Source organism: Lygodium microphyllum, chromosome 2 (genome assembly GCF_053477565.2).
Source record: "Lygodium microphyllum isolate KBCC chromosome 2, Lygodium_microphyllum_v1.1.10, whole genome shotgun sequence".
In the NCBI taxonomy this organism is placed as follows: domain Eukaryota; kingdom Viridiplantae; phylum Streptophyta; class Polypodiopsida; order Schizaeales; family Lygodiaceae; genus Lygodium; species Lygodium microphyllum.
In genome coordinates this window covers 108,922,720-108,937,295 of record NC_141136.1, presented here as the reverse complement: position 1 = coordinate 108,937,295, position 14,576 = coordinate 108,922,720, and the positions used below count along the sequence as shown (strand labels likewise).

The window sequence follows — 14,576 nt, the reverse complement described above, 5'->3', positions numbered from 1 at the left end:
GCCTTCTGTTGGTCTGGTTTGCTTCTTGTTATGCGTTTAGTTGGTCCTGAAGAGGAAGGACCGGCAACATCTTCTTCTCTTCTTCTCTTTTCTTCTATCATGGCTTCTTGATTATTAATTTCAGCTAACCGGGCAAAAGCTAAAAATGAATCCACAGGCTTGGACCATCCGGTTCTTCCTCGAATACATTGGCTGGCAGTGGTTAAATCATCCTTAGTTGCCTTGCCTTGCTCCATGCGTTCCAAGGCCTGCGTCCACACTTTAGATTTTGCATTAGTTTTACATGTTTTAACAATTTCATTAGTTGGCTCAATTTGTAACCCATAAGTTGCAACATCAACAGCTGCATAGGCCGTTCTTATTGCCAAATCCTCCAGTCTTTTCTTCATGCCACCGTTGCCGAAGTTTGGCTCAAGAGGAAGCCCGATTTCGGTTGCATGAATTTTACCATCCTTCCAAAAGACTAATTTTTGTGCTTCAGCTTCACAGAATGCACCGCACTCCCTCTTGTCATGCTGAAGGCTATCACACCAAATGCAGCGTCTTTTGAAGCCTTCTCGTGCAGGTCTTTGGGCGGTTGACCGACCCCTTTCTTCTACTTTAACATCAAGCCTTTCTACTTTAGAATTAATTTCTGTTAAATTAAGATGGAGATCCCGCATGCTTTTAATTAACTCGTCCATGACATCCTTCTTTGGAGAAGGAACATCAGAATTTCTTGATTGCTCGGCCATAGAGACAAGAGGTCGAGGAGCTGGAATATGCTCCTTCATAGAATCAGTTGTTACAGGGGTTGATCCCCATCTTAGGCGCAATCGCTCTCTTCGAGCAATCATATTAACTACTTCAGTGACATCACTCCAAGCAATCTTTAATCCGGACTCAGAGTCAGGGTCTTCAAGTCGGTCAGTCAATTTCTCCTGAAGAGAAGAATTTGCAGCTTTTAAAAATAACTCAATCTTTTGACTTTCCATACCTTGTTGGTCATCGGGATCTAGTTGGGCAAATTTGCTTTCAAACTCTCGATGAAGAGCAGTAGCAGTTAGTCCCTTATTGGGCCTTTCGACCCATTCGGTGAAGATTTTCTTTGTCATAAGGCCAGAATCTTCAAGGAAAAATTCTTCTCGAAGAGCCTTTTTGAACACAGTCCATCCAACATCTTTTTGGGAAAGACCATGAACTCGGTCCTGGGGACCATGCACAGCCAAGCGGGCAAAGTAACGGCTCCAGGCATGTTGAGGAACTCCAAAGAAGACCATCTTGTCAGTGTAGAGGCGGATAAAAGAGGACACATTTTGCCCATTAAATTGCTTGAGCTCATGCCCAACTGCTTCTAAGGCCTTAATGGCAGCAGCATCAATCCGCTCTTCTTCTTGTCTCCGTTGTTGTTGCAATTGCAACTGCTGCTGAAATTGCAGCTATTGTTGTTGGCTCTCTTGCATTAGACGAACCAATTGTTGCAAAGCATCTCCTCCTGAGCTTGATGATTCTCACATTGGACTTCTTCCGCAGCAGACCTTCACGTCGGGTTCACCACTGTTGTTGCATTAAGAGTTGAAGGTCTACCACCGAGGCTTTTAGTTCAGAAGAAGAGTTTAGGATTCAAGATTCAGAAAGGAAAAATGGATTGGGTTTTAATAAGATCTAGGATTTAGAAATGATTTAGGTACGGAAGAAGAGTTCAAGCCTTCTCACTATGTACTTAGCACACATGAACAGAAGGAATAAGACTAACTTGATTATATCAAATGCTTCAGGATACATACATCATTTCATAAAGGATATTTTCAGATTCCCAATTCATTTATGAATGTCAAATGCAAGCTCTAATGGCATTTATTTCATGTACATAGATGGATTTCAATCCTTTGGAACAAGTATATTGTTGATAGATTCAAATGCATCCAAGATTTGGGCCAAAGATACATAAAATGAAATGAAAAAGTATAATTTTAGCTTCAGCCCTATTTTAAAATAGAAAATTCCAGCACATAATCAAGGTCAAAATGAGTGCATAAACTCAAGAAGAAACACTTTTGATCATCTATGAACAATGTTCTGAAGAAAAGAGGTCATTTTCCTTCATTACAACCATAAAAAATCCATGTTTGCTCATAAAAATGGATCATAACAGTGGGCTGCCCTATTTATGACTGGTTGTTACAGCCCATAACAATCCATAAGTCTTCAATATCCTCACCCTTTGCTTGCCCCAAAGTCACTCAAGTACTTGGGTACAAGTCGGGCTTCATTGGACCAAGAATAAGGTAAACAAGATGAGAGAAGTCGTACATAAGAGTAGGCTGAATACTCTTCTCTCAGATTTCCCTCTTTTATAGACTGTTTCAGCATGCATTTTTGTCAGACCAAAGAGGCAGAGAAGTGGAGCTCTCACCATGTTTACATCTTCAGTAGTTGGGCCTGTTAATCTTCAGTTTGCATGCTCCATTTCATGCACCATAGCTCCAGCTCTCTCTAGTTTGCCTCAGACAGTGCAGCCTGCATTTTGCGCCGAAAAATGCGGGCTACTCCCTGCTCAGTCCCTGGTCACTTTTTGACCAGCCTAGGTCACTTGCTGGTCACTTAAGTCAGTTACTTCTGGTCCCATGTGGACCTAGTGGACTTTTGACAGTTTTTGGCATCATTCTTGGGTTCTGACCATATTTTTGTACTTAAATTAATGTGATTTATCCTGCAAATTGTCAATTACTTCCAGATGTCCAAGTTGTAGGTTCCCATAGACTTATTTTTCATAAATGTACATGGTATAACTGAAAATTATATGCTAAATACAAAAGAACTTGTATAACTAAGGTGGTTATTGGATAACAATGCCTGAATTTTGTATGCAAATATCTCATATAACTTCCAGTGAAACTCTTTTGTGTTCATAAGAATCCCATGATTTATATCATGAACAGTAAACTCTTTGACACCGTTGACCTTTGATTTGAGCCTCCACTAAAGGCACTATATCTTTGAGGCCATATGCCTTGATTGCACTAACTATTTTACCTTGCCTTGCCTTTGTGCTTACCATTTTTTACCATTATCATCGTATCTTTGGAGAGGCACGAAGTAGTTGTGGCCAAGTAATTTTTGGCCCTTGAGAGCTCACATTGGCTAGCAGATCATAAGGTTGTGTCCGAGAACCCAAAGGGAAGTCGGAGATATCAATTTTAGACCTAGCTCAAGTCTTTCTCTTTTAATAGTTGTGATGTTGTTTCCCAAAACTGCTTGGCTAGCTTGGGCTTGGTAGAAAATCTTTCGATTCTTTTCCCAAGTGATTCTCAAAGCATCTTCAAAAGTGTTTGGAAATTTCACCTTTACCTTCTCCCTGAGCAAGGGGTACAAACCTGAAATAAATCAATCCTTTTGAAGGTAGTTTGGAGCTCTCTCCAGGGTTTAGTGAGTCTAACCACTGCCCCCAAAGCTTCAAAAACCCTTCCTCATAAGTTGCATAACCATAAGGATCACTTTGATGGAGGGCCAAAAGTCATTGCCATAACTCTTCAGCTGAGTTAGTTTGTTGATATCTTTGCAAGAAAGCTGCCTTCAATCAATCCCATTCAGCTCTTTGGACCGGATTTAGAGTTTGGAACCACATTCTAGCTTCTTCCTTGAGCACCAAAGGAAAAGCCCTCAACTTTAATGCTTCATCATTCCTCCCAGAGACAAGGAAGGCCTTCTCAAGGTTGTCCAAAAAATCCACAACATTTTTCCCATTGCGCCCAAAGAAGCTTGGAAATGCCATGTTGCCTTAGTAGAGTACAAAGATGAACACGTCTAGACTTAAGTTATATTTTATGAGAGGAAGGAAGAATGGGTTCATAGATGCATTGATTTCAGCAAGACGTCTAGGCCCCAGTATGCTTCTAATAATGCCTTGGAATCTAAGCTTTGTGCTGGATACAATATGCGTAGTTTGCATAGCAAGAGGTTGGATTGGTCCATACAACTCGCGGTGATTTATGAGAAAATATTATAATAAAATAAAGACATGTACATTGAAGGATGCATTGTAATCTAGCATTGGGAAGATTATAGATTCTGGTGATACAAGAATCTCCCTTAATCTTTCAACCCCAAAGTATATCACAAGACGCTGCTGGAAGAAAATCTTCCTATTGATGCATACATTAACTCGGATGTTTTGTACAGAGTGGAAGGTGTGGAAATTCGGGCCATTATTATTATTCATCAGTTGGAGACTACTTAAGGGAGTATAGTGAATGCACTTTCTTGAATTATAAAGGATTTTCCCCAAAGTGTTTCTTTCTGAAGCCCACCAATTTTACTATACAGAGAATTTGTTCACCAGTGATTATTCTTGCCTTAGTGTGTCCATCGTCGGCAACATATATTTCATAAGCTGTGATGGCCACCTTTTCAACCACACCCAACCTTCGAGCTAGCAACTGTTGAAGGTAGTCTCCATACTTTGCACCTCTACAAAACTCCACACCGTTCATGCATAGTTTTCCTCCTTTGATGTGGATTAGGCCAGAGAGAGAGAGGGATTTGATGATTTGGAGACGAGGACCTCCCGGAAGGGCCTTCACTTTGTTTGCAAAACACTCACCACAATTATGAGAACCTAGCAATTGATGGCAACATGATTTTTTCCATTGTGAGAGAATGGAATTTCTAAGATGAACACCTTTTACCCACATACGTGCCGTCATCCGATAGGCATACTTCCTTTCTTGGGCTTCCTTGAGAGACCATTGTGGGAGTCGTGGACTTCGACCAGCTTCAAAAAGAGTTGGTGAAGGTGTTGGAGAAGAGCCACTTGGAGCACTTGCTATAGAGGATACACCACCATGTGTTGTATCGTCCCACATAAGAAGGTAGAGAATTGTGGATGAGAATGTCCTCAGCAGGGCACCAATTTATGACAAAGGAAATTCGGTATGGCAGCCTCTATACTATGCCAAACTTCCTTTTGCCACAAAGTGAATGAGGTAAGGGCACCACCTAGTCATGGAAGAGTAGACTAGGATGCTATGCAAGAGGGAGAGGAGCTTGTGAGGGAGAAGAGAGGAAAACTGAGAGAGAGAGAGAGAGAGAGAGAGAGAGAGAGAGAGAGAGAGAGAGAGAGAGAGAGAGAGAGAGAGAGAGAGAAGAGAGAGAGAACTACAAAAGATAGATGAATAAATAAAACTTAAGAGGGCACAAGAGATGGAGAACCCTCAAGACATAACCAATATACACAATATGGACACCAAAAGCATGGGCTTATTGCACTACATAAGATCATGAGAGAGAATGGGAAAGGCTCAATAGGGCTGAATAAGGCCTCTTGGCTCTCTCTCTTCTTGCAAATCACAAAGGAGAAGGCCTCTTTATATAGGCCTTGAGGGTATTTAGGGAGGAAGTTAAGATAGAATAGGAATTAACACAACCAAAGCTGCATTAAGGCGGTTCCACCAATGTGGAAGCTCTGTCAAGATTGTGGGAGAGAAGGAAGGAGTCTCACTTGTAGCTTTCTTGCTTGCACAATGGGGGAATACACACAGAGGTGGAGGCTGAAAACAGTTTTTCTTTTCTTAGTTGTGTAAGCCAAAAAGAACTCTCTTACAAAGAAATAGAAGAACCCTATATATGGGTCTCAAACCAAACTCAACTAACTAAGGTGGCATACTAACTGAGCCACGAACTAGAGTAGATAAGGATAGCTGTCATCTAGCTATTATTCATGGGCGGTGTACCAACCGCATCTCCAACTAACACGTCGGTGACATAAATGCACAACGGTCACCCTGGCATATCACGAGTGGAGCTCGATATCTCAACACTCCCCCTTAAGCTCAATCCCAATTCTTGCACACCAAGCAGGTCTCTGAACTTGTGCAGCTTCTCTGCGCCCAATGCCTTCGTAAATATGTCAGCTACCTGATCCTCTGTGCTGATATAAACTAGATCAATAAGACCTAGTAAAACCCTCTCCCGCACATAGTGATAATGCACCTCAATGTGCTTTGTTCTAGCATGATAGACTGGGTTATTTGCCAAGTGTATACTGCTCATGTTGTCACAATAAATGACAACTGGCCCATCTGTAGGCTGATGCATATCATAAAGTAGCTTATGCAACCAAGCTACCTCACATGCAGCCATTGCTGCACCCCTGTACTCAGCCTTTGTGCTCGACAAGGCAACTGTAGGCTGTTTCTTACTGCTCCAAGTGACTGCAGCACTCCCAAAAGAGAACACATACCCACTGGTAGATCGTCTATCAGAAATACTACCAACCCAATCAGCATCAGTGTATCCATACAACTGTATCTGAACCCTAGTCTCATAAAATAGTCCATACTGCAATGTGGACTTCACATACCTGAGTATGCGTCTAGCCGCATCCAAATGCGGTTTCCTTGGAGCCTGCATAAACTGACTTACCAATCCAACAGCATAGCTCAAATCTGGCCTGGTAATAGTCATATAAATCAAGCTTCCTACTATGCGTCTGTACATAGTAGGGTCTTCCAGAAGCTCACCTGCATCTGTGCTCAGCTTCACATTTTGCTCCAAAGGAACTGAAATAGGCTTACAGCTTGTCATCCCATATTTGGACAGCATGTCCAATCCATACTGCCTCTGCAAGAGCTGTATCCCACTTGGTGATCTAATCACCTCAATGCCCAAGAAATAACGCAGCTCTCCCAAATCCTTCATCTCAAACTTCTACTTCAATAGCATTTTCACATGAAGGATATCTTCATCATTGTCACCTGTCATAATCAAATCATCAACATAAATGACAAGTAGCATAATACCTTTCTCTGTTTTTCTCACATAAAGTGAGAAATCTGCCTTGGAAATCTGAAAGCCAATAGTGACAAGATACTGTCCTATCTTGTCAGACCATGCTCTAGGTGCTTGCTTCAAGCCATACAATGCTTTCTTCAACCTGCAAAAAAACTCAGGATGAACATCATGCACATAACTTGGTGGCTGCTCCATATATACCTCTTCTTGCAAATCACCATGCAAGAAGGCATTCTTTACATCCATCTGATGTAAAGACCATTCCTTTGATGCAGCCATAGCAATGACCGCTCTTACGGTTGCCATGCTTGCAACCGGACTGAATGTTTCTTTATAGTCAATGCCATATGTTTGTGCATACCCCTTGACTACTAATCTTGCCTTGTATCTATTCACAGAACCATCTGCATTGTGCTTCACCTTATAAACCCACTTACAGCCAATTGCATTCTTACCTTTAGGCAAAGGTACCAATTCCCATGTAGCATTTGCTTCCAAGACATCCATTTCTTCATCCATGGCTTTCTCCCATTTTTCTTTTCCCATGGCTTGCTCAAAAGAAGTGGGTTCTGGTTCCTGTATCACTTTGACCATATATGCATAGTGAATGGCTGTAAATCCATCATATTTCAGCCTATCCACAGGATACCTAACTCTGGTTGACCTGCGCAAAGTAGGTTCACTCCCAGGTGCTCTCAAAACATCCTTGGCCTTCCTTACTCCAGGTGTAACAATAGAAGGAATACCCAACTCATCATCAATGCTCTGTTCTGAGCCACTGGATTCACCATCCACATAAGAGTGACCTGCATTCACATCAAACATGGGCTGATCTACCTTCTCTTTTCCTTTTCGTGACACCTGCATACCACTATTTGCACTGCCTTGAGAAGATTCTCCTGATCTCAATCTGCCTGTCCATGGCAAAGAATGTGAACCACTGCTAGAGGACGCTCCAGGTCCACTAATATTTTGTGACTGCTGCTGTGAATTCTGTGCAGCATTACCATTTTGTGCATCTACATCATCTATCACATTTATTGGTTTATACCAGCTACTCATCTCATCAAAAACAACATCTCTGCTCACTGTAAACTTACGAGTAGAAGGGTTATAGCATCTATACCATTTTTACTGCAGAGAGTAACCAATAAAGATGCACTTCTCATTTTTTGGATCCAACTTGGATCTCAACTCATCTGGCACATGTACATAGGCAATGCAACCAAAAAATTTCAAATGAGAAATATCTGGTTTCCTACCAGTATATCTCTCCTCTGGAGTCATCCCATGTATTGCTGCAGTGGGAGTCCTGTTCATTATGTAGATTGCTGTAGCATCTGCTTCAGCCCAATAAAAATCTAGCAGGTCTTTTTCATTGAGCATGGCACGAGATACCTCTCCAATATGCCTGTTTTTTCTTTCTGCAATTCCATTTTGCTGTGGGGTATGACTGCATGAATATTGCTGCTTTATGCCATGCTCCTGCAAGAACCTTGCAAACTCATTTGAGAGGTACTCTCCCCCTCCATCTGACCTTAGGCATTTTATTTACAGGCCTGTTTCTTTTTCAACCATAGCTTTAAGAGTATTGAAATGCCCAAAAACTTCAATTTTCTTTTTCATAAAATACACCCAAATTTTTCTGCTATAGTCATCAATAAAAGTAACAAAATAATGACAGCATCCAAGAGATGCAGCTTTAGTAGTCCACACATCAGAGTGGATTAATTCCAATGGCTTCTTACTCTCTTGAACATGTCTAGGAAATGGTTTCCTTGCCTGTTTTCCAAACTGGCAGGCTTCACATACCTTATGCATTTCTGCAACCTTGAATTTAGGCAATCCTGCAATAATATTTTGGGCCTGCATTGATTTAAGTCGCTGTACATTAACATGACCAATGCGTTTATGCCAGATATCAATATCTGCAACTACACCGGTCCCATGTGCAAACATTGCTGCACTCAATTCAGACATGTCTGCATCCAACATGTGTTCTGCCCTTCTTCTTTCCTTTTGCTATCAAGCGACCTTTATTTTTCATATCCTCAACAAAGCATCCATGAGGATTAAATCTGACCTGCAATCCCTGCTCAACCATTTGACCAACAGAAACCAGATTCTTGGTGATATTAGGGACATGAAATACATCGGAGAGGTATTTATTTTTCCCATCCTGCATAGACAAAGGAATTTTTCCAATCTGCACAATAGGATGTGCAGTATCATCACCAGTCTCCACAAATCCTGGTTTTTCCATTTTCCTTGCATCCTCCATCCATTCTGCATGACCTGTCATGTGGTTTGATGCACCTGAGTCAACATACCACACTTCGTTGCTTTCTCCTGCACTTGTCACAGAATTGTTCATGTATTGTACCATAAACAAATGCTCATTTCTGTCATCACCCTGTCTACTAGAAGATGCATAATTTCCTTGTTGCAATTTTCCATTCATGATGTCATTCTGCTTTTTATAGCAGTCTTTAGCCATATGACCCATTTTACCACAGTAGTACCATTCAACATTGTTGTTTGCATTTTGATGCCATCCACCACGACCTCTTTGGCTCCCCCTGCCTCTAGAGTTACCACGTCCTCCTCCATAGGACTGGTTTTCTTGAGTTTGCTGCATATTCTGATTTCTACCACGGCCTCCAGATCGGCCTCCTCTACCTCTGCCTCTACCTCTTCCAGCATTTGAGTAGAAGACAGCTTCTTTTGAAGTTCCTCCTGAAGAAGATGCACCACCATTTCTCTGCTCCTCAGAAATTAGAAGAGCAATCAACTCCTCAAAATCAGGAAATCTTTCACGGACGGAAATGGATGTTCGAAACTGTGCATAATCCTTTCCTAGACCATTCAAGGTCACAGAAACTAAATCATCATCTTCCACTGGCGACCCAATGGAAGCAAGTGCATCTGCAATCTTCTTCACCTTCATGTGGTAGTCATTGATGCTCATATTTTCTCTTTGCACATTATGCAACTCTTGCTTGAGCTGCATTTTCCTGGCTTGCGTATTTGTGCTATACATTTTTGACAAAGTATCCCATACCTCCTTTAGCGTACTTGCATCCTGAATATGCACAATCATAGAGTCTGAAATGTTGATAGACAGCCAATACATAACTTTCCTGGCTCTCTCATGCCATGCTTTAAATGCCTGCATTTGCTGTTGATTGGGAACATCAGGAAGAACTGGTTCTTCTTCATTTCCTGCAACAAATTCCCAATATCCTTTTCCCATAAGGAAATTCGTCATTCTAAACTTCCATGCTTGGAAGTTGTTCTTGTCAAGCTTTTCAGTGACAATCTGTGAGAGAGAATCAGACGCCATTACAGAACACTGCAAAAAATTCTGTCACTGCAAAGAACACAGCTTTAGCCTCACAAGGGCTAATCTGCAAAACTGACGAAAGTGGTATTTGACCACGCAGTCACTTCCTAGTGACGATTTTGCATCAACAGGCAACAAGGATGATTCTGTAACTCCCAATGTCTCTGCGCACAGGCATACGATGCAATTTCTACAGTAACTTTTCACCGATCTGTAGAACAGTGGTCGCACAGCATAAAACTGGGTCTTTTTCTGAGTGCGTGCAGAAAACTTCCGCCTCCAAAACAGGCCCCGAAATGGCCTCAAATAAAAAAAACAAGGTCGCCAGGGGCTAAAGCCCTTTTCCCGCAGCATATACTGCCCTCTTGCTTCACCGCGAAGGGCGTCTCAACCTGAGACAATGCACTCTTGCAATTTCCGGCTGTGCTACTGCAGAGATCTGCTCCCAAAACAGAAAATGAAAGCAACACTGCTCCTCTTACCAGAACACCGCGAGCTTGGCTTGCTTTCTTGAGCTCCTTACCACGAACAAGGCTCTGATACCATGTCAAGATTGTGGGAGAGAAGGAAGGAGTCTCACTTGTAGCTTTCTTGCTTGCACAATGGGGAAATACACACAGAGGTGGAGGCTGAAAACAGTTTTTCTCTTTTTAGTTGTGTAAGCCAAAAAGAACTCTCTTACAAAGAAATAGAAGAACCCTATATATGGGTCTCAAACCAAACTCAACTAACTAAGGTGGCATACTAACTGAGCCACGAACTAGAGTAGATAAGGATAGCTGTCATCTAGCTATTATTCATGGGCGGTGTACCAACCGCATCTGCAACTAACACGACACGTCGGTGACATAAATGCACAATGGTCACCCTGGCATATCACGAGTGGAGCTCGATATCTCAACAAGCTCCATCTAGATGTTTTGTTGACCAATTTGTACTTAATCAAGCTTCCTCATAGGTGAGTTGTCTCCATTCTCCCCCCCATAGCTTGAGTCCAAAAGCTCTCCTGTAAAAAAATATAGAGAATCTTCATAAAATAAGATCATATCTAGCAATAATGGAGAGAGAGTAGTGAGAATTCATACATTACTACTACAATTAATGATGGTTTGAGGGTGATTTAGGAGGGGAATTCTAATGGTTTATTAGCTTGAGAGAGAGGATAAGAGAGGGGAAAGGGTTGGGAGTCTAATGAATGATGTTTTATGGAAGTGTTCAGTGTGGGGAAGAAAGTGTGGGTGTGTATAAAATTGGGAGGTGGTCTCCACCGCAGTTGGAAAAGGTTGGCATCCACCATTTTGGCCATATCTCCCGATTTGTAGCTCTAAAAAATTATAAAAAAATACCAGCCAAAAATGTCAGCTTATGCACTATAACTTTCATGTTGAAAAGTTTTTTTGGATCGGAGTGGAAGTATTTTTAAAAAATATTTAAAAATCATGTGCCTGATTTTTCTTCCACTAATGCTTCCAAGAAGGGTCCCATTTGGTTGAATTATCATAAGGGTCCAAAGTCATGACATTATGAGCCTCACATGCCCTTTGGATGGCTCTAAATCTATTTCATGTCTTTTCTTTTCACATTATACATTTTTCCTTCACCTTCCTTCATTGATCTTTACTATTCACCCCTCCTTGGTAAACCGGTCCATGAAATATTTCCATCCAGTAAGTTCTTGGATTTCCCAAGAGATTGTTCCCACCCTCTTCTTTATTTCAAAGCTCCAAATTTACAAAAAATCAACAAAGTGTTAGACAAATATTTTTTTGTGATTTTCTCGGATCAATCACAAATAGAAATTTCTGGTACTTACAGACTCGGATTACTAAGAAAACAAAATTTTAGGTCTTATAAAGTTAGGACACAAAAAATGGAGGAGATACAAAATAAATGAAACCTAGCCTTAACAAGATAATTTTTAATGGTCTTCAAATTCTTTAAGTGAGAGGCCAAGTATCATTGATTATGCTTAATGGAAAGCACATAAAGTGACCCTCAATAAAAAAGAGAACTTGAGCATAGAACATACAAAATATGTTGATCCCAATGAGAGTGGTTTGTCGATGATGAATGTCTTATTTGAACATATTGATTGATGATCTTGATGATGCACAAAGTTCTTTTGCATAGTTGTTGTTGATGAGAAAATTTGATAGCCCTCCCTTGCTTGCAATATGCAAATAAAAGACTCTACGAAGTTTCAAATCCTTTTTATTAGATGGCTTCCTTGACGCAAAAATTACTCCCCTTTTGTTCAAAGTGTGAACTCATGGGCTTAAAGTGGATGTCTTAGCGCAAATTTGATAATTGGATTATGTGTGCCTAGATAAACATGTGAACTAGGCCTTTTACTTTTATGATGTGAATGGGGGCAAAAGGAATATTAAGGTTTAAACCTTAATTGAAATATTATAAGCTAAAAAGCATATATATCACAAAACAACCAATGATTGTGCATGTGATGCTAGGCTTGACATTGATGGTGTGGAGCTTGCTACTAATGACACCGTGATATAGTGTTTGTGGGCTGCCTTGATTTGTTGTGTTTGAAGATTGACATTGATGATAATGGTGGTGATCTAAGTAGGCACCTTTGGTAACTAAGGAGATGGCCAACTAAGTATGTTGCATTCATGATCAGGCTTTGCTCTAATGTGGAATGATTGATTTGAAATGAGCTTTAACAGAGATACAACCCATCTCTAAATCTACAAGATACCATTGACTTTGGCTATGGATGAGCTTGATGAGCTATGATAGCTACCTTGGATCTCACTAATGGGCCATTGAATCTGCCACCACTAAGACTAGTTAAAGCTTTAGATAAGGTTTTAATAAAAAATATTAATGAAATAAATAATCTCTATCTCAATAAAGTAGGAAGGTGATGATAAAAGAGGAGAAAGTGGATAGAGAAGTAGGTTAAGAATAAATAAGACAAAGTCTATGAGAAGCTAAGATTTAAAAGAGCTAGGTGGAAATAAAAGAGGAGAGGATAAAGAGGGTGAGTGGAGATAAGATGAGAGAGTAGGGGAGACAAAAGAGGAGATTAGAAAGAGGATTAACAAAGAAGATTAGTACTTGATGGCATTCTAGAAGACAACTACAAGAAAGTGATTAGTGAAGAGTTTAATCAAGCCAAAGTAAGTAGGTCCCCTAATGATCAACCACTCTAATACCATGTTGGAATTTCAGTGCTTCCACACATGATCATGAGTTTGATAACTTGGCTATGGAGGATGGTATCATAAAGTGCTCATGGTTGTGTGTGTGAGAGAATGTGTGTGTGGAGAGAAAAGAAAGAGCAAGATAGATAAGTTAGATGTAGAGTAGAAATGTATTCATAATGATAGATCAAAGAGTTGTTTGTTACAATGAGAATGAGCCTCTTATATATCAAAGAGTAGAAATGTATTCATAATGATAGATCAAATATTTGTTTGTTACAATGAGAATGAGCCTCTTATATAGGCTAAGGAAAGTGGCTTACTTACTTAATCAGTGATTTCAAGATCACATGGGTCCAACTACTTCTCTCAAGGGAGCTCAAATACATCTCCCCCTTTTTCCAACAACTAAAGGGGGATTCACATGAGCCTATTAGAGATGCATATTTCAACAATATGCATTAGTGTTGTGAGTGATTAGGATCATAAGATAGGTTCATACTAGCAAGCTATGTCAACATGGCCTCATGGGCCTTGCATGCACATGTGTGCATGTGTGTGTGTGCATGTGCACACACACACACACATACACACCGAGGAAGATGACTAAACCCTCAGGATAAACAAGAGAAGATGATTAAAGCACCACTAGACCCCAAGGCTAAATGAGAGAATATAACCCATATCATGTTTGACACCTTCAATGCACTAGCCCTACATTAACCATGTATGTTCTTGTACAAGTAGTCATTTCTTTATATGCCAATGGGAGAACAACTAGTATTGTGTTGGATTTTGCTAATGATGTTACCCATGTTATCCCTATTTAAGTGGGGTATGCACTATGGTATGCTTTTCTTGATTTGGACCTTGCTACTGGTAGCAAAGAAGATTCTCATTGAATGAGAATATTCTTTTACCAACACAATTTGGAGAAAATTTGTAAGAGATATGAAAGAGAAACTAACCCATGTGGCTTTGTTTGTGAGCAAGAATTGGGAAGTGCAAAGAGTATTTCCTCATTAGAAGAAAGCAATTAAATCTAGATGGTTAAGTTATTACCATCGATGCTAAATGTTTTAGGTGTCTAAAGGATGGAAGCCATAGGAACTCATGAGATTATCTACAAATCTAACATGAATTGTAACATAGATATTCATAAAGATTTGTATAGAAATGTTGTACTTAGTGGCGGTCTTGCAATGTTTCTTGGATTTTTTGACCAAATGAGCAAGGAGATAATTGCTCTTGCATCAAGCAACATCACTTCACCTAAGTGAAAGTTTAATGTATGG

At 40.4% G+C, this 14,576-nt stretch overlaps 1 pseudogene; it reads left to right on the top strand.

Moving 5' to 3' along the window:
* Window positions 1–13,914: 13,914 nt before the first annotated feature.
* Window positions 13,915–14,561, top strand: LOC148040168 (actin-3 pseudogene; annotated as a pseudogene).
* The last annotated feature ends 15 nt before the right edge of the window (window positions 14,562–14,576 follow it).